The 25,107-nt window shown below is 44.7% G+C and overlaps 1 protein-coding gene across 4 annotated transcripts in view; it reads right to left on the reverse strand.

Annotated features, from left to right (window-relative positions):
• The window catches only part of si:dkey-97m3.1 (fatty acyl-CoA reductase 1), a 108,902-nt gene extending 89,713 nt beyond the window's left edge, over positions 1–19,189 (reverse strand). Inside the window, exon 1 of one of the 4 annotated variants that reach the window (XM_055650019.1) lies at positions 19,073–19,189. The gene's annotated coding sequence lies outside the window, so the exon portion shown is untranslated. Of the gene's footprint in view, positions 1–3,433; positions 3,601–13,652; positions 14,397–19,072 lie in introns of those variants that run through there. The other 3 variants (XM_055650018.1, XM_055650021.1, XM_055650022.1) reach the window with 3 other exon arrangements.
• Positions 19,190–25,107: the final 5,918 nt, after the last annotated feature.

The following is a 25,107-nucleotide window of genomic DNA, read 5'->3' on the forward strand; positions in this document are numbered from 1 at the left end:
CATATCCCACCTTGACCATTCCTTCTTTTCCCTGCTCCCGTTGGGCAGACGATACAGAAGCTTGAAAGTGTGCACTACCTGACTCAAGAACAGCTTCTTCCTCTCTGTTAATAGGCTTCTGAATCTGTTCCTTTCCCATTGTACTTAAGCTTGGCTTAATTGTATTAATGCATTCCAAACCTCGTGGATCAAGTCTGAACTACTTTTAAAATTCCCAATGATTGACTTTTTGGGGGGCAAAACATGGAATGCAAAACCAAGTCCTAAATGATATCTCATGGACAGATCCAATCATTTTCGAAAAACAAGGATATTTCCAAGTGTGTCTTAATATTCTTATATCAGCCAACATTAGCAATGCAAATTGACAAAACTGCTAGTTGTTCTTTTGGTTGGATCTTGCCACATCTGTTGAATGGTGATAATGTACTACCATATTTTCCGACAGGGAGAAAAAAAAAATCAGAAAAAACATGCAGCAATTTCCACATCCCTTTCTAGACAGCCAGCACTCCCCTCCCCCTGGCTGTTTATCAGTAAGTTGCCAGCATCTGTGGTAACACAGCACTTCCTCACAGTCCACTGGAGCTTTGTTTCACTAAGTTCACAAGATATAGGAGTAAAATTAAGCCATTTGGCCCATCAAGTTTACTCCAACATTCAACCATGGCTGATCTCTGCCTCCTAATCCAATTTTCCTGCCTTCTCCCCATGACCCCAGTTCTAATCAAGAATTTGTCTATCTGCCTTAAATATATCCACTGACTTGGCCTCCACAGCCCTCTGTAGCGATGAGTTCCACAGATTAACTGCCCTCTGACGAAAGAAGTTCCTCCTCACCGACTTTCTAAAAGAGCGCCCTTTAATTACGAGGCTATGACCTCTGGTTCTAGACTTTCCCACCACATCCACTCTACCTATGCCTTTCATTATTCTGAAAGTTTCAATGAGGTCTCCCCTTCTAAACTTCAGCGAGTAGAGGCCCAGTGCTGTCAAGCATTCACCATTTGCTACACTTGCGCTTCTTGAGTGGGATCATTTTACTCTTGTGTTTCTTGATTGGGATCTGAACTGCTTAAAACTGCAGTTGTACAGGGTCTTGGTGAGACCACACCTGGAGTATTGCGTACAGTTTTGGTCTCCAAATCTGAGGAAGGACATTATTGCCATAGAGGGAGTGCAGAGACGGTTCACCAGACTGATTCCTGGGATGTCAGGACTGTCTTATGAAGAAAGACTGGATAGACTTGGTTTATACTCTCTAGAATTTAGAAGATTGAGAGGGGATCTTATAGAAACTTACAAAATTCTTAAGGTGTTGGACAGGCTAGATGCAGGAAGATTGTTCCCGATGTTAGGGAAGTCCAGGACAAGGGGTCACAGCTTAAGGATAAAGGGGAAATCCTTTAAAACCGAGATGAGAAGAACTTTTTTCACGCAGAGAGTGGTGAATCTCTGGAACTCTCTGCCACAGAGGGTAGTTGAGGCCAGTTCATTGGCTATATTTAAGAGGGAGTTAGATGTGGCCCTTGTGGCTAAGGGGATCAGGGGGTATGGAGAGAAGGCAGGTACGGGATACTGAGTTGGATGATCAGCCATGATCATATTGAATGGCGGTGCAGGCTCGAAGGGCCGAATGGCCTACTCCTGCACCGAATTTCTATGTTTCTATGTTTCTAAAAGGCAAAAAGTGCTACCAAGGGAACTAAATCTAATGCTCATGCAACATCAAGCGAATGACAAATAGATCTTTCAAACTGATTTTAGGGTATTTCTTTTGAAACATATCATTGTTATATGAAAACTTTTAATGGATTGTTCCAGTTTTCAGTCTCATAAATGAAATCCTTCCTCCCATATCAGGGTGAAGTGATGAGAAAAGTAATGCCTGCTTAAAAATGTGAAGAACTAGATGCCATGCAAACAGATGGTCCATATAAAGAATGAGGCCACTGGAAGTTATGTGGATGCAAAGCCACGTGGACTAGATTTTAGTGCATTAACTTTGGAAATGAGTTCCATTAAATCAGTAGTTATTGCATAGTGGTTGCTGGCTACAACTATTCGTGTTAATAAGTGATAGGAGCAGAATTAAGCCATTCGGCCCATCAAGTCTACTCCACCATTCAATCATGGCTGATCTATCTCTCCCCCTCAACCCCATTCTCCTGCCTTCTCCCCATAACCCTACACCCATACTAGATTCTATCTAACTATGCCTTAAAAATGTCCATCGACTTGGGCTCCACAGCTTTCTGTAGCAATGAATTCCAATTAACCAACAAACCTGTATGTCTTTGGAATGTGGGAAGAAGCCAGAAGAAAACCCATGCGGTCACAGGGAGAACGCCCAAACTCCATACAGATGGCACCCGTAGTCAGGATCGAACCTGGGTCTCTGACATTGTAAGACAACAACTCTACCGCTGGACCACTGCGCCGCTGTTTGTCACAAGGAAAACTGCATTGAAGGATCTAAGTATCTCTGTGCAGACTATTGCTTTTCCAATATCAATTCCAGTCAGGGTGCAGTAATGGGAAAGCCAGCCAAACAGTAACAATTGTATCCTCTAGTTGGCTAGGTAATTAATCCAAATAGATAGTGAACAAGGAAATACGAAGCACAATATTCAAATTAACATCTGCAATGTGCAATAAATATTTCAACATAAATATCATAGGTATATCATAGGTACACAAAAAAGCTGAAAAAGGGTTTTTCGGCCCAAAACGTTGCCTATTTCCTTCGCTCCATAGATGCTGCTGCACCCGCTGAGTTTCTCCAGCTTTTTTGTGTACCTTCGATTTTCCAACATCTGCAATTCCTTCTTAAACAATATGTATATCATTATTGTTTAATCAGACCATGGATTTCTGAAGTTTATGCCAGAGCAGTTTGAATGAAGCAGCTTTGAAGTAACTGTCTTAACCTGGATCTTTGCATTTAACCAGCTTTAGGCATAACTTTAAGGTGAGAGGGGCAAAGTTTAAAGGATATGTGCAGGACAAGTTTTTACACAGTGGGTGGATGGAACACGCTGCCAGAGGTGGTGGTGGAAATAGATACCATAGTCCTTAAACAGGTTCATGGATATGCATGGAATGGAGGGATCTGGATCATATGCAGGCAGAGATTAGTCTAACTTGGCATCATGTTTCGCATAGACATTATGGGTCAAAAAGCCTGTACCAGTGCTGCACTGTTCTATATTCTCTGCATATTTGACTACACCGGAAGATGCAAGACGAAAGAATATTGGCCATTTACAGCAAGTGAGGCCATTCAGCCCATCACGTTCATGCTGCAGAAAATCCTGCAGCTAACTAATTACACATTAACATGTTAAAACAGTGGAAAACGAAACATCTTTAAGTAGGAAGTCCCTAAAGAATTTATGGCCGTTAAAATAAATAGGGGAGAAAAAGATCTTACTTGATGAGGATGGATAATTTCCATCAAACCTTGAAGCAGAGGTGATGTCAAGGTGACAGATGCTGGGGGCAGACTCTTCCAGTCAGTTTTCCAGCGGGTGGGCGCGGTGCCCGGGCTCCAGGGACATTCCTCCTCCTCCACCTCTCTCCTCGCCTCCCTGTCTGCCTCCTCCCTCGCTGCCCGACCGCCGCCACTGCCACTGCCAGAGCACAATGTAGCAGGGCGCCATGGCAACGGGCAGGGAGCGCCAAACGGCCTCGACGCCGCCCGTTCCTTATCGACCCTCGCCGCCCGCCATTTGTGTGGCAGCCAAACCGTTGACACGCTCGCCTTTCCTCCACATCCCTCGATGCTTCCAGAATCTTCCACTCGACGCCGTCCTCCCGCCCGCCATTTGTGTGGCAGCCAAACCGTCGGGACGCTCGCCTTTCCTCCACATCCCTCGATGCTTCCAGAAGCTTCCTCTCGACGCCGTCCTCCCGCCCGCCATTTGTGTGGACGCTCGCCTTTCCTCCACATCCCTCGATGCTTCCAGAAGCTTCCTCTCGACGCCGTCCTCCCGCCCGCCATTTGTGTGGACGCCGCCCGTTCCTTCTCGACGTCCCCCGATGCTTCCAGAAGCTTCCACTCGACGCCGTCCTCCCGCCCGCCAGGCTTGTGGAAGCCAACCCGTTGGCACGCTCGCCCTTCCGCCACGCCTCTCGACGCTTCACGCCAGGTATGTGGCGCCAAACCACCTCGACGCTCGCTGTCCCTCCCTCCCCGACACTCCCTCACGACGCTCGCCGCCATTTGTGTGGCGCCAAACCGCCGGGACGCTCGCCCTTCCTTCTCCACGTCCCTCGATGCTTCCAGACGCTCCGTGCCGGGAGAATGGCGCCAAACAACGGTCTCGCCCATCGCCGCTGCTGCCCGAAGCTCTCTATCGCCTCAGGTGTGTGTGGCCTCAAATAACGGCCTCGCTGCGGCTGCGCATCCGCCATCCACACGCCGGCCCCGTGACCCCAGACCGCAGGTACAACATCTCCTCCACACAGCTGGTGTGAGGACTCGTCTCCCCCAGTCCCCTCATGTGAGATCTCCACAGTGCAGTCCCAGCGTTCAAGTAATATTCCCCGCCCCACCATGTCCTGCCCCCACTCCCACAGTCACCCTGACCCCCAGCTATCTTGTCCTGCCCCACCACACCTCTCTGTGCAGAAACATTGAAAAATAGGTGCAGAAGTAGGCCATTCGGCCCTTCGAGCCAGTTCAGTTCAGTTTTATTTGTCATATGTAGGTTAACACAGGGTCAACGGTACAATGAAATGTTTTTGGCAAGACAACGGGTCACCTCAGCAATGATATTACAGCACCACCATTCAACATGGCCATGTCTGATCATCTAAAATCAGTACCCCATTCTGGCTTTTTCCCCCATATCCCTTGATTCCCTTAGCACTAAGAGATAAATCTAACTCACTCTTGAACAATCTAACTCTAGGAAAGAACTGCAGATACTGGTTTAAATCCAAGGTAGACACAAAATGCTGGAGTAACTCAGTGGGACAGGCAACATCTCTGGAGAGAAGGAATGGGTGACGTTTCAGATCGAGACCCTTCAGTCTGAAGATGCTGCCTGTCCTGCTGAGTTACTCTAGCATTTTGTATCTATTCACCACCGCTCTACCCCGTTTTGTCCAACCACCTCCCAGTCCCCTACCCCCACCTCCCATCACCTACCCCAACACCTTCCCAGTCACCTTGCTTCTTGCCCTTCCTTCCTACCCCAGGCTCATGATGTTGAGTCCTTCTAAGATCCCAAAGATTCTGCCTTTGACTCGTAGTTCTCTTCTCCCAAACACATTTCTCAGCCATTATCAGGCCAAAATGTGCTGTTTAAACACATTAAATCACTTTCAGACATAGTTCTGGAATAACTCAGTGGGTCAGGCAGCATCTCTGAAGAACATGGATAGGCATGTTCTGGATCGCGATCCTTCTTCAAAACTGGAACGCCCCCTACCCATGTTCTCCACAGCTGTTGCCTGACCCACCGAGTTACTCCAGTACTTTGTATCCTTTTGTGTAAACCAACATCTGCAGTTCCTTGTATTTCCTCAAATCACTTTCATGCGAAAATGACCACGGTTGGAGTTTATAAATAGAGTTCAATTGTTTTTTAAATGATATAAATTACAACAGTAATCACAACACGTTTACAATAGATGTAGGAGTAGGCCATTCGGCCCTTCGAGCCAGCACCACCATTCAATGTGATCATGGCTGATCATCCCCAATCAGTAATATCGATAATTCCCAATATTTTGGACCTTTAAATCTCCACGGCAAATGTCCGCTGTTCACTTCCGCTGGATTGGCACCTTCAGCTCCCTCTTTAATTTACCTTAGTTTCTATCTTTTTTTTACTGTAAATCTAGGTAGCTGTGCCTCACGGTCACCCCGACTGGCACAATAAATTTCAGATCAAAACCTGGCCGTTTTCTAGGTTTTTAACGGGTGGGAAAGTGCGTGTTTTCCCATCCACTAACATGTACCGGATGTCTAGCATGTCCTCCACTTGAGATTTTCGGTCACGTGGGTGCGGATCTACGCTCCAGTGACCTTTCGTGAAATCACCCTATACATTGAGAGTTAAGCACCAGTAGACAATGATGTTGGCTTTAACAAAGTAGTATCAAGTAATACAAGTCTGGAGACAATGCTCCACTGAGCTCTGGTGTGAGACAGGACAAGCTTATGCAGAGAATGCTAGCTAGCACCGTTTGGGATACTGTATAAAATATAAATACAGCATGGTTTGCAAAATGTTTGCCAGATCCTCAAGACACACTTAGCACTTCCTAAACCTGTCTGAACTCAATTTAAACGCTTAGAGAACAGGCCTGTACAAAACTCACTCACCGCCAAAACAGCTCATTCCAGCTCTGCAGCAAACCAATAATAAAAATATAATCACTTGAATGCAGTGATATTGTCCCTGAGGGTGCTACTTTTGCATGACTATAATAAAGTATAAATATCATGGCTACACCTGCAAGATGAAGACTAAGTACTACTGTCAATGGAAGCCATTTAAAATGGCACTCAAAGCCCAGGAGGAATGCAAACCTAACACCGGTACGATTACATGGATGAATAAAGACATAGGACATCAGAGTAGGAAAAAAAGGCATCCACAGACAACAGAAAAATGTACAAGAGTATACCAAGGTTTCCAAAGAAGAAGGGTCTCGACCCGAAATGTCACCTATTCCTTCGCTCCATAGATACTGTCTCACCCGCTGAGATTCTCCAGCAATTTTGTCTACCTTTGATTTTTCCAGCATCTGCAGTTCTTTCTTAAAGGTTGCCAAAGAAGTCAATTAAGGCAAAAAGTCACAATTAAATTAAATTATCAATCAACAGTAAACTACTTTGCACATTGATTTTTGTTTAAAGTTGGGATTGGAACAGGGCCATGAAGACTATACGGAACCATACAAATGTAATAATTTAAAAAATAGAAATATTAAGTAATTTTGCTTCAGTATTTAGTGGGAAGAAAAGCCAAGATGTCATAGGATGAAAAGAGTAATAAAGTAGTGTCATTAAAATGGAAAAAAATGATATATTATATTGAGGATAGGCACAAAAAGCTGGAGTAACTCAGCGGGACAGGCAGCATCTCAGGAGAGAAGGAACAGGTGACGTTTCAGGTCGAGACCCTCCTTCAGACTCCAGCAGTATGAAGAAGGGTCTCGACCCGAAACATCATCCATTCCTTCTCTCCAGTGATGCCGTCTGTCCCGCTGAGTTACTACAGCTTTTTGTGTCTTTCAGTTTAACTAGCATCTGCAATTACTTCCTATACATATATATCACTGGTGGATAGCATCCGTATATTTTAAAAGGATTTGAGGAACAGATAATAGATAATCCTGGAATGAATCCCATGGAATCCTGGGGTGAGTTTTTAAACCAATATGTAGAGGAACCGACTAGAGGGCAGGCCATCCTAGACTGGGTATTGTGTAATGAGGAAGGATTAGTTAGCGATCTTGTGCAAGGCACCGGGCAACAGTGACCATAATATGGTAGAATTCTGCATTAGTGTGAGTGACACGGTTAATTCAGAGACTAGCGTCCTGAACTTGAATAATGGAGACTTTGAAGGTATGAGAAGGGAATTTGCTAGGATAGACTGGCAAATTATACTTAAAGGATTGACAGTGGAGATGCAATGGCGAAGAATTAAAGACTGCATGGATGAACTCCAGAAACTGTTCATCACTATCTGGCAAAAATATAAAACTGGGAAGGCGGCTCAACCATGGCTGACGAGGGAAGTCAAGGATAATGTTAAAGCCAAGGAAGAGGCATAGAAATTGGCCAGAAGAAGTGGCAAACCAGAGGACTGGGAGAAATTTGGAACTCATCTGAGGAGGACAAAGGGGTTAATTAAGAGGGGGAAAGAAGAACATGAAAGAAAGCTTGCGGGGAATATAAAAACGGACTGTAAAAGTTTCTTTAGGTATGTAAAAAGGAAAAGATTAGTGAAGACAAATGTATGTCCCTTACAGTCAGAGACAGGTGAATTTATATTAAGATAAATTCCAAGGAAATGGCAGAACAGTTAAAATAGTACTTTGGTTCTGTCTTCACCAAGGAAGACACAAACAATCTCCCGAAAATACTAGGGGACTGAGGATCTAGCGGGAGGGAGGAACTGAAGGGAATCCACATTAGTCTGAAAATGGTGTTAGGTAAACTGTTGGGACTGAAGGCAGATAAATCACCAGGGCCTGATGGTCTGCATCCCAGAGTACTCAAGGAAGTGGCACTAGAAATCGTGGATGCATTGGTGATCATTTTTTAATGTTCTCTTGACTCTGGATCAGTTCCTGTGGACTGGAAGGTTGCCAATGTAACTCCACTTTTCAGGAAAGGGGACAGAAAATGGGGAATTATAGACCAGTTAGCCTTACATCGGTAGTGGGGAAGATGCTGAAGTCGATTATTAAAGATGTTATACCAAAAAATTGGAAAGCAGTGATGGGATCAGTCAAAGCCAGCATGTATTTATGAAGGAGAAATCATGCTTGACTAATCTTTTGGATTTTTTTGATGTAACAAGTAGAATGGATAAGGGAGAGCCAGTGGATGTGGTGTATCTGGACTTTCAAAAAGCCTTTGACAAGGTCCCACACAAGAGATTAGTGTGCAAAATTAGAGCACGGTATTGGGGGTAGGATATTGACATGGATAGAGAACTGGTTGACAGACAGGAAGCAAAGGGTAGGAATTAACGGGTCCTTTTCAAAATGGCAGGCAGTAAATAGTGGGGTGCCGCAAGGCTCGGTGCTGGGACCCCAGTTGTTTACAATATACATTAACGATTTAGACGAGGGAATTAAATGTAACATCTCTAAGTTTGAGGATGACACAAAGCTGGGTGGCAGTGTGAGTGACAAGGAGGATGCTATGAGGCTGCAGGGTGACTTGAATAGGTTGGGTGCATGGCAGATGCAGTATAAATGTGAGATTATCCACTTTGGTGTCAAGAATAGGAAGGCCGATTATTATCTGAATGGTGCCAGATTAGGAAAAGGGGAGGTGCAACGAGACCTAGATGTGCTTGTACATCAGTCACAGAAAGTAAGCATGCAAGCAGGGCAGTGGCCTTTATTGCAAGAGGATTGGAGTTTAGGAGCAAGATGGTCATACTGCAGTTGCACAAGTCCCTGGTGAGACTGCCCCTGGAGTATTGTGTGCAATTTTGGTCTCCTAATTTCAGGAAGGACATTATTGCTATTGAGGGGGTGCAGCGTAGGTTCACCAGGTTAATTCCCGGGATGGCAGGCCTGACGTACTGTATGATGAAAGAATGGTTCAACTGGGCTTGTATTTGCTGGAATTTAGAAGGATGTGAGGGGATCTTATAGAAACATGAAATTCTTAGAGGATTGGACAGGGTAGATGCAGGAAAATTGTTCCCGATCTTGGGGGAGACCAGAATCAGGTCACAATTTACGAATAAGGGGTAGGCCATTTAGTGGCCAAGATGAGGAAATACCTTTTCACGCAGAGAGTTGTGAATCTGTGGAATTCTCTGCCACAGAAGACAGTGGAGGCCAATTCACTGGATGTTTTCAAGAGAGGGTTAGATTTAGATCTTAGGGCTAAGGGAATCAAGGGATAGGGGGGGAAAGCCGGATTGGGTTACTGATTTTGAACGATCAGCCATGATCATATTGAATGGCGGTGCTGGCTCGAAGGGCCGAATGGTCTACTCCTGCACCTATATCCTATGTTTCTATATACTGCTTCATCTCAACAGTAAGAAAATGAAGTGTAGAATGGAATAGTCAGCAAAGAAGAATATTTAGTGTAAAAAAGTATAATAATTAATAGCCATTGAGGATTTTAAAAGAAAATAAATTGCTCAACCAAACTTAAATTTTATTTGGAGGAAATAGTCAACAGTGATAATGTAAGTGTAATTTATATAGACTTTCAAAATGACTTTGATAAGATATCCTGAAATAGACTGAAAAGACAACCTGAAATATGGTCAGAGAAGGCAGTGTCATGGAACAAGTTGCAAAAAGAATTACTTGCTGGCTTCCAGACAAAAATACCATTTCCTCCACCGATGCTGCCTGACCCACTGAGGCACTCCAGCATTTTGTATTTTGCTCAAGATTTCAGCATCTGCTGTTTTTTGGGGCTTATATCAAATGCATCTGACAAATCTTCAGCATTTATGATTGAAGTAATATTTTTGAAATGAGAAAAGATTGAAAAATATGACCAAACAAAGATCTACAAAAAGGGGTTGCATAGTGGCGCAACTGCTAGAGCTGCTGTCTCGGTGTCAGTTCGATCCTGACCCAGGTTCGATCCTGACCTTGGTTGCTGTCTGTGTGGAGTTTGCATGCTCTCCCTGTGACCGCGTGGGTTTCCTCTGATTCTCTGGTTTCTTTCCACATCCCAAAGACGTGTGGGTTAATAGGTTAATTGGTCTCTGTAAATTGACCCTAATGAGCAGGGAGTGGATGAGAAAGAAGGATAACATAGACGTATTGGGAACAGGTAATGGATAGTCAACATGAACTCGCAGGCCGAAGAACATGTTTCCATGCTACATCTCTAAACTAAAACTAGTTTAATCTGAATCCAGGGTCATAACTTAAACAGAGCAAAACAAAAATATTTTAAGTATGAGGCAGGAATTGGCTATGGTGGACTGGGAAACTACAATAAAAGGTATGAAACTAGTCAAGCAATGGTAATAATTAAAGAATGATTGCACACTAGTTTAAAATATATACTTCCCTGAGGCAAGGGAGTATATATTTGGCTAATGAGAGATAATACAGTAACAATCTTATACGTGGACACCGTTGAGACTTTGCTAGTGCCAGACGAGCAAATGTTATTCCTATTAATGCCAAAATATTTGTCTTTATATGTTACAAAGTGGCATAATAGATTCTCTGTGAGCATAATGAGTTTAAAGGAAGTGGGACACCTCTCAAGGCAATTCTGGCTTTCAAGACAAATTACTTCCAAAAAGATTGTTGAGTTAGTCAAAGAAATTGAGAAACTCCCTAAAATAAATCAGTAAAAAGACAAAGTGCTGGAGTAACTCTGTGGGTCTTTGTGTCTGAAGAAGGTCCCAAACCAAAACATCACCTATCCATGTTCTCCAGAGATGCTGCCTGACCTGCTGAGTTACTCCAGCACTTTGTGTCCTTTTGTCTATTAACCAGATCTGCTGTTCTTTGTTTTTACATTTTTAATACTCTACATTGAAAAGGGTGCAGTGCAAAACCATGATCAAACGTATGCGTATACTAAAATAAATTACAGAATCACCTTTAGTGAATGTTATTTCTGCTGCAAGCATAATGTGATAATGAAACCAAAATAGTTTCGGAAAGTGACTTGCTCCTTTAACAAACAGAATGTATCATTCTCTCACCAAACTAAAATTCATTTAACAAAAGATCAACATTCCTTTTCTTTAATTTCATATTATTATTGGCAAAATTTCATGCTGTATTTCTCATTGTATGTTTCCCAAGTTGATCTGTTACCACACTTGAACAATATCATTTTGAGAACAAGAATGAATATCCAAATGTCAATCTGCAACTTGTTACATATATCTGTATATTTAAAGCAAAAAAACATTAAGTGGCGGAAAACATGAGTCATTTAGAAACATAGAAAACATAGAAATTAGGTGCAGGAGTAGGCCATTCGGCCCTTCGAGCCTGCACCGCCATTCAATATGATCATGGCTGATCATCCAACTCAGTATCCCGTACCTGCCTTCTCTCCATACCCCCTGATCCCCTTAGCCACAAGGGCCACATCTAACTCCCTCTTAAATATAGCCAATGAACTGGCCTCAACTACCCTCTGTGGCAGAGAGTTCCAGAGATTCACCACTCTCTGTGTGAAAAAAAGTTCTTCTCATCTCGGTTTTAAAGGATTTCCCCCTTATCCTTAAGCTGTGACCCCTTGTCCTGGACTTCCCTAACATCGGGAACAATCTTCCTGCATCTAGCCTGTCCAACCCCTTAAGAATTTTGAACCCTTTAAGAATTTCTGGAGAACATGGATAGGATCAGGATGCTTCTTCATGCTCCAGTTTGAAGAAGGGTCCCGACCCAAATCATCGCCTATCCATGCGCTCCATAAATGCTACCCGACCTGTTGGGTTATTGGAACACTTTGGGTTTTTGGCTCATGATTCTAGCATCTGCAAAAATATATGTTAATAGCTGGATTATTATACCTGATATCGTGACAGTAAATCACCCCAACACCAGGACATCACTGCAGGAGTTCATAGTAATGTCCTAAGCCTAGTTCTTTCACTTTCATGGATATTCAATTCCATTGCCAACTCTTCAGCAAATAAAGCAGTCCCTGCCCACTACAGCAAGACATGGACAATGTTCAGGCATGGGGTGGGAAGTGGTGCATAACATTTGTGCTATCAATTGCGAGGCAACCACCATTTCCAAAAGGAGAGGGTCACTAACCACTCACTCTTAGTGTCGAATGACACAATCAATCTCCCCAACATCAATGACCAGGGGGTCAGCACTGACCAGAAATGCGCTTGGAACCACCCACATAAACACCATGACAGCCCACAGCTTTGTCACCATTTAGAGGGAGTGCAGAGACTGTTCACCAGACTGATTCCTGGGATGTCAGGACTGTCTTAAGAAGAAAGACTGGATAGACTTGGTTTATACTCTCTAGAATTTAGGAGATTGAGAGGGGATCTTATAGAAACTTACAAAATTCTTAAGGGGTTGGACAGGCTAGATGCAGGAAGATTGTTCCCGATGTTAGGGAAGTCCAGGACAAGGGGTCACAGCTTAAGGATAAGGGGGAAATCCTTTAAAACCGAGATGAGAAGAACTTTTTTTCACACAGAGAGTGGTGAATCTCTGGAACTCTCTGCCACAGAGGGTAGTTGAGGCCAGTTCATTGGCTATATTTAAGAGGAGTTAGATGTGGCCCTTGTGGCTAAGGGGATCAGGGGGTATGGAGAGAAGGCAGGTAGGTACGGGATACTGAGTTGGATGATCAGCCATGATCATATTGAATGGCGGTGCAGGCTCGAAGGGCCGAATGGCCTACTCCTGCACCTAATTTCTATGTTTCTACTAGGCACCCATCAGGAATGTGATGGAATTACCTGCCAGGTTGAGTACAATGCCAACAAATCTCAGCAAGGTCAGCATCATCCAGTACAATAAAGCACACTTGATTGAAACTGTCTCCAACCACCACCCTTACGTGCCTAACGTGTACCGTACAAATATGACTCTGCCAGAACCTCCCAACCCTACGACTTCTACAACCAGGGAGAATACTGGTTAAAGTAGCCGTTCAACAACTGCTTCTCACAGGCATTTACAGGTGGGAAAGTAATGGTCAGATCACAAAAAAAGTAAATAAATAAAAACAAATTGCAGGCTATGCTAAAGTAGCCTGAAAAGTGCAGCCTCAAGTTTCAAAAACAACTTCTTCACATCAACCACCAGATTCTTGAACACGATATAACCTTAACCACTACCCTTAGCAACCATGATCCACTATGGACTTTGTTTTGGCGGCACTGCCTACTTTGGTTTTACACTATTATGGTCTGTTTACCTTGAATTAATTACCGATAATTAATTTATTGTATTGATTATTATATATTTACCTGTGTGTTGTTGCACTTACAAGCCTGTTAAGTTGCAGCAAGACAGAATGTCATCGTCCCATTGCTGGTACCTATGGCAATTGACTCATGAAATAGCCAGAAAGCACGATGTCTCATCCAAATCTGAAAATGCCTGTCACAGTTGGGAAATGAAAGTAATGTACATCTGGAATAGTATTCCGATGTTGTAACAGGAAGGGTGGTGAGACACTGCATTTACATAAGGATCATGATTGTACCACTTCCTGCACTCTGCCTATCCTAGCTATTCAAATGAAATGACACAAATTAAGTCCTCCAATGCTGAATAGGTGATGTGGCAGTGCACGCTATTAATGGGATACTACACCACTATGGTCAGTGAAGCTGCCCAGGGTGAAGCCATCAACCAACATATATTGCTCTCTCTGTCATCATTCCTTACATTTACAGTAAATAGTTAGTGATACAGCCACCAAAAAAGCTGAAATCAAGGTTCTGTTTAAACTAGAAAAATGGAAAAGGATCGGGTAATCGTTCAGTTTATATCAGTTGCAAAGCTTGCCCTAACACAATTTAATCATTGGTAAAAAATGAAGGTGAGGGCTCCAACTGTTAAACCTCACAGTACATCTTGTGCTCTTGTTATTACTGTGAAGCAAACAACTTTTGCCCAGTCCTTCTCGCACTTACATCCACACTTCTACCAATCAAAACCACCTCACCTCTATCGACCTATCACTTACCATGCTTTGTCTCACCCCCACCTCTCTTTTCCAGCTTTCTCCCGCTCCCCTCTCCCCATCCCCGACTATACGTCTGAAGAAGGGACCCGACCAAAAACATTGCCTGCCCGTTCCCTCCACAGATGCTGCCTAATACACTGAGTTCCTCCAGCACTAGGTGTTTATTAGTTCAAGATTCCAGCATTTCAGTGCACCACCAGACTCAGGAACAACTTCTCCCCCTCTGTTATCAGCTTCTGAACAATCCTTCCATAAGCTAGACTCATCCCTACCCCACACTGGACATTGTCTCTGGAACTGATGTGCTACAATGCTGAGAACTATATTCTGCATTCTGTTTCTCCTTTGCCCCATCTGTTACACACGCTTGGCTAGATTGTATGTTATCTAAACAGATCAGATAGTACTGTACATAAATAGCAAGTTTTACACTGTACGTACACGTGATAGACTATTGGTGTAATATTGTTTTACAAGAGAACAGAAAAATGATCAAGCATAGCATAATGACTTCAGTCTGAAGGTGTGTCTTGACCCAAAACATCACCTATCCATGTTCTCCACAGATGCTGCCTGACCCGCGGAGTTACTCCAGCACTTTGTGAAACGTCACCTATCCATGTTCTCCACAGATGCTGCCTGACCTGCTGAGTTACTCCAGCACTTTGTGCCCTTATGATACAATTACAGACACACTAATATCAAGGCACCAGGAGGTATCAACCCAGGGATTATTTAGAAACATGTATATATTTACTATGCGCTGGGAAAATTCTTCAATTAATTGACTGAAAGATACAGCATGGAAACACGTCCTTCGGCCCATTTTGTCCACACCAACCATCGATCACCCGCTCACACTAGTTCTATGTTATCCCATATTCTCATCCACTCTCTACACACTAGGGGCAATTTACCAAGGTCAACCTACAAACCCACGTATCTTTGGGATGTGGGAGGAAACTGGAGCACTCAGATGAAACCCGCACAGTCACAGAGAGAACATACAAACTCCACACAGACAGTGCCCAACATCAAGATCAAGGCTGGGTCTCTGGCGCAGCTGTGCCACCCACTCTATTGGTGGGGACCAGGTTATGGTGATGCCTTTGGAATGTCAACATGAGATGATTGGAGACTTCTCTTTTTAGAGCTGATGTCTGCTCTGGTATTTGTGTGACTCAAATGTTATTCGACATCCAGCAGCAGTTGGCTGAATGTTGTTTAGTTCTTGTCCCATGAGGGAAGCTTTGCTTCATTTGCCAAGAAGCTGTGAAAGGCATTGGTCATTGTGTAATTACCAGCAACATCCTGCCCCCTGATCTCATGGACGAAGGATGTTCTTCGATGAAGCAGCTGATCGGATGATGGTTGAGCCCAAGACACTACCTTGAGGAGCACCTGCAGATGGGATGACTGACCTTTTGATAACCACTGACCTCATCAGAATGAGTCATACAGCTAGTAAACAGGCCCTTCGGCCCCCCTTGTCCATGCTGACCAAGATGCCTTCTGCTGATCAAGTTGGCCACAATCAGTCAAATGTGACCTTGATGTCAAGCACAGTCACTCTCACCTCTGGAATTCAATTCTTTGGTCCATGTTTGGGGGGTTTCCATCATGTTATGTTAGTTTCAATTGAGAGTAGATTATGATTGATCCAAAAATACAGCATGAAAACCAGCCCTTTGGCCCATCACGTCCTTGCCGATCACCAATCATCTGTTAACACCAGTACCAGCTTATCCCACGTTCTCATCCAGTCCCTACACACTAAGGACAATTTACAGAGGCCATTTAACCTACAAATGTGCACGTCCTTGGGATGTGCGAGGAATCCGGAGCACTTGGAGAAAACCCAAGTAGTCACAGGGAGAATGTGCAAACTTCACATAGACAGCAGTCAAGGTCAGGATCAAACCCGAGTCTCTGGCACTGAGGCAGTAGCTCTACCAGCTACACCACAGTGTTGTAAATAAATTGAGTGAGTTTACCTTTTTTTTATGTGAATGGGATATGACTGGTAAAGTTTCCACTTTCCTAACTGTGAAGGAATAAGTTGGTTAAATGTGCAGCTGGTTCTGAAGACTTAGTCTTCTCTACTACAACGAAGATGTTGCCTGGAGTCATGGCCTTTACTGCAGCCAGTACTTTCAACTAGTCCTTGACACCGCCTCCGCTCGACAAATCTCATTGTCTGGAGATTGGCTACTCAAAATGTAATGATCAATGAAGAAGGGCCTTGACACAAAAAGGTACCTCACCATGTCCTCCAGAGATGCGGAGCTATTCTAACACTTTGTGTTTTGCCCATGTCAATTATATAACTAATGCAGATACAAGGAACTGCAGATGCTGATTTACAAAAAAAGATATACATGACAGAGTAACTAATGCCATAATTGTCTCATTAAGAGCAAATGAAACTTTCCATACATCATTTTGCACACAATTGTCTTATTGTGGACACCTCAGCAGAGATTTTTCCAGGGATGCAGTCTGACCCATTCAGTTACTCCAGCATTTTGTGTCCATTTTTTAACCAGAATTCTGCCAGGATTAGAGGGTTTTAGCTGTAAGGGGAGGTTGGACAGACTTGTATTGATTTCTCTGGTGTGGTGGAAGTTGAGGGGAGTGCTAATAGAAGTGTGTCAAATTATGAGTGGCATAGATAGGGTTGACATTCAGAACCTTTTCCCCTCAGGTGGACATCAATTTAACTTGGCATTATATTTGATACAGACATTGTGGGCCTAAAGGCCTATTCTATATAACTATATAAGATATAGATTTTCCACTTGGGTTGTTTCTGTAATGCCTCAAAGGCAAATATATCCTTTGCAAGGGTGGCACAGTGGTGCAGCTGGTAGAGCTGCTGCTTCTCAGCGCCAGAGACCCAGATTCAATCCTGATCTCAGTTGCTGCCTGCGTGGAGTTTGCATGTTCTCCCTGTGACTGCGTGGGTTTCTTCCTGGTGCTCTGGTTCCCCCCCACATTCCAAAGACATGCAGGTTTGGAGATAAATTGGCTTCTGTAAATTGCCCCGAGTTAATCGGTATTGGGTGCGATAATGGGAAAACATAGCTAGTGTGAATAGGTTATCAATGGTGCCATGTACTCGAAGGGCCTGTTTCCATGCTGTATATTTCAAACAAATATTACCTTCACCCCCCCACCCACCTGTGCTCTTATGAAGAAACAATGAACTGCAGATGCTAGTTTACAAAAAAAGACACAAAGTTCTGGAGTAACTCAGCGAGTCAGGCAGCATCTGTGGAGAACATGGATAGGTGACGTTTCACAGAGTGCTGGAGTAACTCAGCAGATCAGGCAGCATCTGTGGAGAACATGGATAGGTGGTGTTTGGCTTGGACCCCTTCCTCAGACGCTGTGCTCTTTCTTACACTGCAGTAATATTTTATATAGTCACCTCACTGAATGGCTTTTGGAAATGAAAATGCACCACATCCTCTAGTTTTTGTTTCACCCAGCCTTCTGATTTGAATTCAAAGGCTGCGAGTACCGCGGCCATGCGGTGCAATTGTGAGCCCTGGGTTCAGAGACCTTCTCCGCACGGAGCCACAGACACCGTCCTCAGCAACATCCGAGATGTGTCTATGCCCCCCCCCACCCCTCTAATGAAACTAATTCTTCTTTCCCAACCCCTATCTATCCAGATTGCAACGCGAACACTTGTGGTGTGAAGAGGTACATGACATAAACTACTACACACAATCGCACATGGCAGCAGCCTGTGAATATCACACCGGATTACCTGGTGTGTGTAGGAAGGAACTGCAGATGCTGGTCTACAACGGAGATAAGATACAAAATGCTGGGGTAACTCAGCGGGACAGGCAGCATCTCTGGATAGAAGGAACGGGTGACGTTTCGGGTCTGAAGAAGGGTCTCCCATTCCTTCTCTCCAGAGATGTTACCTGTCCCGCTTAGTTACTCCACCTTCTCGCTCAGACCTATCGTCCCGAAGCCTCCCCGCGTATCTCCAGGTCACATTTGCTTCTTTTTTTAAATCACAGGAATTAATCTAAATATAGCCAATCGATTAAAATAACTTCACCCCGGCGAGACAGCGGATGGCATTAATTCAATCTCCAGAGTTGAGAGACAACGTCGATTCTCAGATGTGTCTGGGAGGGTAGATAAGATGGACCGACCGGCCCTCCACATCAGGTGGCTGGAAGTCATCTTCTCCTGGAGTTACACCCCACACACACAGACACCACACACTCCTCACACACACACACTCCACCCCCCACACACAGACAACACACACACACAGAGCCAAGGCTGCCTCCGTGTGTACAGGCAACATCTTCCCGTTCCACGCACCCTCATTACGGAGCGTACATGGCGTTTTAAATGAAGGAGACAGAGGAAATGACAGGCTTGCTCCATTGGCACATGGTCCCCACGCAAGCTACATCCAGCGGTGGGGTCAGAGACAGAGAGAGAGACACGCACACACACACCGGGACTGTCACACACAGGGATATAAACACAGATACAGAGAGGCGCACACACACACACAGTGGGAGATACACAGAGAGACAGACAGATACAGAGAGAGATACAAAGAGAGAGTCACAGACACAGGGAGCCTCACAGCCTCGAGGAGGGAGGGGCAGGTGAGTGTTTAGCCCAGGAAGGACATAAGGGGCGAGTGTTGGTCCTTACCGCGCCGGCATGGATCGCTGCTGTCCCGCTCACCCTCCACGCCAAGGGAGCGGCCGTGACAGCCCCGCTGCTGCTGTTGCTGCTTCCCCCACCCGGCCCGCAACGCAAGCACCGCCCGCCCGCCCGCATCAGCCGCTCCCCACCTCTGCTGGGACATGTAGTCTTTGTGAACAATCCCCCCCCCCCCCCTGCCTACCCCCGCCACTACAGCGCTGTAGAAACACAGAATTACTGAGTATTTGGAGTGTGGGAGAAAAACTATAAGTAACTCTCTGGGTGTATTCAAGAGAGAGAGAGAGATTTAGCTGAAGATAGACACAAAAAGCTGGAGTAACTCAGCGGGACAGGCAGCATGTCTGGAGGGAAGGAATGGGTGACGTTCCGGGTGGAGACCCTTCCTCAGATTTAGCTCTAAGGGCTAAGCGAATCAAAGGATATGGGGAGAAAGCAGGAATGGGGTACAGATTGTGGATGGTCAGCCATGATCACATTGAATGGCGGTGCTGGCTCGATGGGCCGAATGCCTTATTTTTTTATGATTTTTCACCAATCTTCTTAATCACCAATCAATATCAATGGCGGGATACAAGGAATTGCAGGTGCTGGTTTTTTAACAAAAGAAAGACTCCAGCGCTTTGTGTCTTTGTCACATCTTGGCGTTAGGGTTAAAAGCAAAACGGAATGGAAGGCAGCTAGACCTAGGACAAAGTCTATGGGAGGGGTAGGTAGGGCGAATGCACAGTGTCTTCCCCACCCCCCACCAGAGTAGGGGAATCAGGAACCAGTCATATGTTTAAGACGAGAAGGGAAAGATTGAATGGGAACCTGAGGGGCATTTTCTCGCACACAGTATATGGGGCAGATGGTTAAACAACGGTTAAAAGACATTTGGACTGGTACAAAGATAGGGAGGGTAGAGAGGGATATGGGCCAAACGTGGGCAGGTGCGACTAGTGTTGATGGGACATCTTGGTTCAGTTGGGCCGAAAGGCCTGTTTCCGTACTGTATGACTCAATGATTCTTAACAAAATGGCACGGTGGCACAGGAGTAGAGTTGCTGCCTCACAGCGCCAGAGATCTGGGTTCAATCCTGAGTATGGGTGCTGTCTTTGCGGAGTTTGTACGTTCTCCTTGTGACCACGTGGATTATCCCCGGGTGCTCCAGTTCCCACACTCCAAAGATGTACAGGTTTGTAGGTTAATTGGCTTCAGTAGAAATTGTCAATTTTCCATAGGGTGTGGGATAGTGTTTGTGTACGGGGTGATCGCCGGTGGTGGGCCGAAAGGCCTGTTTGCACACTGTATCTCTAAACTAAACTAAAACATTTCATAACTGCAATATATTTTACCAAACACTTTGAAACAAAAGCACACATCATATGGATGTATTGCGGAGAACACAAAGTATTGGAGTAACCCAGTGGGTCAGGCTGATTATCTGGAGGGAATGGATAAGTGACGTACAGTGTGGGACATCTTGGTCAGCATGGGCAAGTTGGGCGAAGGGCCTGTTTCCATGCTTTGGTGTCTCATTTGCACAATTGAATTTCACCATGAAATAAGAGATAATCTTATCCCTGTTTTTGTATACAAGCCCTCTTGAAATAAATGCTAGCATCGCGTTTGCTTTCTTTACTACCGATTCAACTTGCAGATTAACCTTTTGGAAATCCTGCACCAGCTCCCAAGTCCCTTTGCACCTCCGATTTCTGGATTCTCTTCTCATTTCGAAAATAGTCTAAATTTCCTCCGTTTTATTTTTGAGAAAAGTTCTAAATTTTCTTACGATGAAGGTTATACCGAATTCAATGGCCAAGTCCCATTGCTCCCGTGCATTCTGTATTAATTCATATTTCTTGACAGCTGGATGAATCTCTAGTGGACCTTTTAGTTTAGTTTAGAGATACAGCGCGGAAACAGGCCCCACGGCCCACCGAGTCCGCACCGACCAGGCCAATTAACCTACGCCTTTGGACTATGGGAGGAAACCGAAGATCTCTGCCTCAGAAGCAGTGGAGGCCAATTCTCTGGAGAGAGTTAGACAGGGCTCTTAAATATAGCGGAGTCAAGGGATATGGGGAGCAGGCAGGAACGGGGTACTGATTGTGGATGATCACAGTGAATGGCAGTGCTGGCTCGAAGGGCCGAATGACCTACTCCTGAAGGGTTTTGGCCCGAAACGTTGCCTATTACCTTCGCTCCATGGATGTTGCTGCACCCGATGAGTTTCTCCAGCATTTTGTGTACCTACTCCTGCACCTATTGTCTAGGAGATAATCCACGCGGGGCACGGGAAGAACGTACAAACTCCGTACTAAGCACCCATAGCCAGGATCGAACCCGGGACTCTGGTATTGTAAGCGCTGTAAGGCAGCAACTCTACTGCTGCGCCACCGTGCCACCCTTAAGATGAGTGGTCCCAAGATCTGTAGATAATACTTGCACTATCCCAGAAGCTCAAAAGGTTCCTGCCTTTCTGTAACAGTGCTATTGCGTTTAATATTATAACAAAGATAATATATTTGATCACTTGTGTCTGCATCTCATTAATCAATAATCAATTTCCCTTTGCATATCAACCATCGGGCAATTTCTATTGACTCGGGTCAATATAGTCCAAAACCAGTGTGCATCAGAGCAATCCAACCGGCATTTGGTCCCCTGGTTTCAATCTCACTCCGTACCACATCTTTCCTTTGCTTTTGATTTGGAACAGCGTCTATCTTATTTTGTGTCGATCCATAGGATGGCTAATTGCAAAATGTTTAAAATAAATTAAATTAATTAATCTTTGGAGCCCCACATCTTTAACGGATAATCAGTCAGTTAATGTATTTCCCCAGCTTTTGCTCATTATATATGGTTAACCCTTTCAGCATTGGTAGTTGACGGGGTTTTAGTCCTTTTTTTGTGTATAAACCAACACCTGCAGTTCCTTGTATCAGCTTTAGCATGAAGTGCTTCACAAACTGAAGCATAGTTCAGTTGCAGTTGACCAAGTTTCTCTTTACATTACTTGTCGTGCTTGTGTACTCTGGGACAGTATGATTTTAGTTTTGGAGATACAGCGCAGAAACAGGCCCTTCGGCACATCGAGTCCACGCCGACCAGCGATCCTCGCACATTAAAACTATCCGACTCACTTACATTTATCCCAAACAAATTAACCTACAAACCTGTACGTCTTTGGAGTGTGGGAGGAAACTGGAGATCTCGGGAAAAACCCACGCGGTTATGGTGAGAATGTACAAACTCTTTACAGACAGCACCCGTGCTCAGGATCGAACCCGGGTCTCTGGCGCTGTGAGGAGGCAACTCCACCGCTGCGCCACCGTGCCGCCACATCTGACCGGATATCACGCAAGCAAAGCTTTCATTGTATCCCGGTGCACGGAACTAACAAACTAATACCAATGATAAAATACATCATTGTGATGGAAATTGTATAAATGAATTGGAGAACATTTTCTGAAGGACAGAGAATAAAACTCAGGAATATTAAATGGACAAGCTAGATGCAGGAAAATTTTCCCAATGTTGGGTGAGTCCAGAACCAGGGGCCACACCCTTAGAATAAAGGGGAGGTCATTTAAGACTAAGGTGAGAAAAAACTTTTTTCACCCAGAGAGTTGTGAATTTATGGAATTCCCTGCCACAGAGGGCAGTGGAGGCCAAGTTACTGGATAGATTTAAGAGAGAGTTGGATAGAGCTCTAGGGGCTAGTGGGGTCAAGGGATATGGGGAGAAGGCAGGCACGTGTTATTGATTGGGGACGATCAGCCATGATCACAATGAATGGCGGTGCTGCCTCGAAGGGTCGAATGGCCTCCTGCACCTATTTTCCATGTTTCTATGGATTACAATATTGATAAACAAGGATGTAGAACAGCTATGGTAAACATTTCATGTAGGAAGGAACTGCAGACGCTAGTTTCAACCGAAAATAGACACAAAATGCTGGAGTAACTCAGCGGGACAGGCAGCATCTCTGGAGAGAAGGAATGGGTGACGTTTAGGGTTGAGACCCTTCTTCATCTTGTCTATCTTCACGGTAAACATTTCATCTGTACTGCTGGCTAAAGGCATGAAGAGATTAACTTTCAATGAGAACGTTGAGTGGATAAAGGCACATGGGTTAAAGTGAGGGGGTAAATATTTAATAGGAATCCGAGGTGTAACGGGTGGTGGATGTATGGAACAAGCTGCCAGAGGAGGTAGTTGTGGCCAGGACTATCACAACGTTTAAGAAACATTTAGACAGGTACATGGATAGGACGGGTTTAAAGGGATATGGACCAAAAGCAGGCAGGTGGGACTCGTTTAGATAGGGCATGTTGGCCAGTGTGGACAAGTTGGGCCGAAGGGCCTGTTTCCATGCTGTATGACTCTGTGTCTCTATTAAGGTATGTTGAGGATCAGGACAAGGCATATATATAACAGAGTCTATGATGTGGGAGCAATTAGAGCATTCTAATTGATAATTAAAATGCAAAGAGAACCAATGTAATTAAAGTATCAAGGGACATAAACAAAACAATAAAATAGTTAACAGAAAGATCATTAAAGGGAGGAGGTTTGGGAAAGGGATCGGGCCACTGAGAGATAGACATGTCAACATCACAGGTACCAACGAGAGAGAGGTGTCATTGTTTTACCAGTATTTACTGGACAGGTGGAACAGATGGATGGATGGAGTAATGTGAGGAATAATGAAATTAGTGTGTTTAAAAATTGTTAATGCAGAATAAAACCTCACCACGAGACGAATTGCATCCATGCCTTTTGAAAGGAAGAGACATAATAAACACACACTGCATTGTTAAAAATGGTAGAATGCCAGATGACTGGTGGATAGAACACAGAACCGCACAGGGTCAGGCCCTTCAGCCCACAATGTCTGTGCTAAACATGATGCTGAATTAAACTAATCTTCTCTGCCTGCACGTGATCCATATCCCTTCATTCCCTGCATATCCATGTGCCTATCTAAAAGCCTCATAAACACCACTATGGCATCTGCCTCCACCCCCAGCATCCAGTTCCAGGCACCCACCACCCACTGTGTAAAACATTTGTCCCACTCATTTCCATTAAACTTTGTCCTTCTCAGGATTATTTTGAAGGTGAGCGGTGGGCTAATGTCAGTGACAAAAAAAATATTGACATCGCTATCAATGATGAAATTAGAAGAACACAGGCATGAAAAGCTTAACAATTAATAATCATAGAACATGAACATGTACAGCAGGTCTGGCAACATCTCTGGAGAAATGTCTGAAGAAGGGTTCTGACCCAAATCGTCACCTATCCATGTATAGTCTCCAGTGATTCTGCCTGACCTGCTGTTACTCCAGCATTTTGTGTCTATCTTCAATATAAACCAACATCTGCAGTTCCTTCCCACACCTGAAACTGTACAGCACAGGAACAGGCCCTTCGGCCCACAATGTATGTGCCGTACATGATGTCAAAGTCAACTCTTATCTACCTGCCCATAATCTATATCCATTTATTCTCTGCATATCCATGTGCCAATCCATTCATTCATTCATCATCGAAAACATTAGCGATGCAGTGGCGCTGGTTTCCGACGGGAACGGTGACGGGCGCTCCACACAAGTGTCCTCCAGTTCCTGCGGACTTTCGCCACTGGAAGTATAGGGTTTTGGTGTTTGTGCTTCATCATCATTCCTTACAATGCTGTGTACGACAGTGATCGCAATTTCCATGTGCCAATCCAAATATCATTTGAATGCCACTATCATATTTGCCTCTGTCACCACCCCGCCTGTGTTCCAGACACCCACCCCGTCTGTATGTTCCAGACACCCACCCCGTCTGTATGTTCCAGACACCCACCCCGTCTGTGTTCCAGACACCCACCCCCCGTCTGTGTTCCAGACACCCACCCCGTCTGTGTTCCAGGCACCCACCCCGTCTGTATTCCAGACACCCACCCCGTCTGTGTTTCCAGACACCCACCCCGTCTGTGTTCCAGACACCCACCCCCCACCCCGTCTGTGTTCCAGACACC

Source organism: Leucoraja erinacea, chromosome 19 (assembly GCF_028641065.1).
Source record: "Leucoraja erinacea ecotype New England chromosome 19, Leri_hhj_1, whole genome shotgun sequence".
In the NCBI taxonomy this organism is placed as follows: domain Eukaryota; kingdom Metazoa; phylum Chordata; class Chondrichthyes; order Rajiformes; family Rajidae; genus Leucoraja; species Leucoraja erinaceus.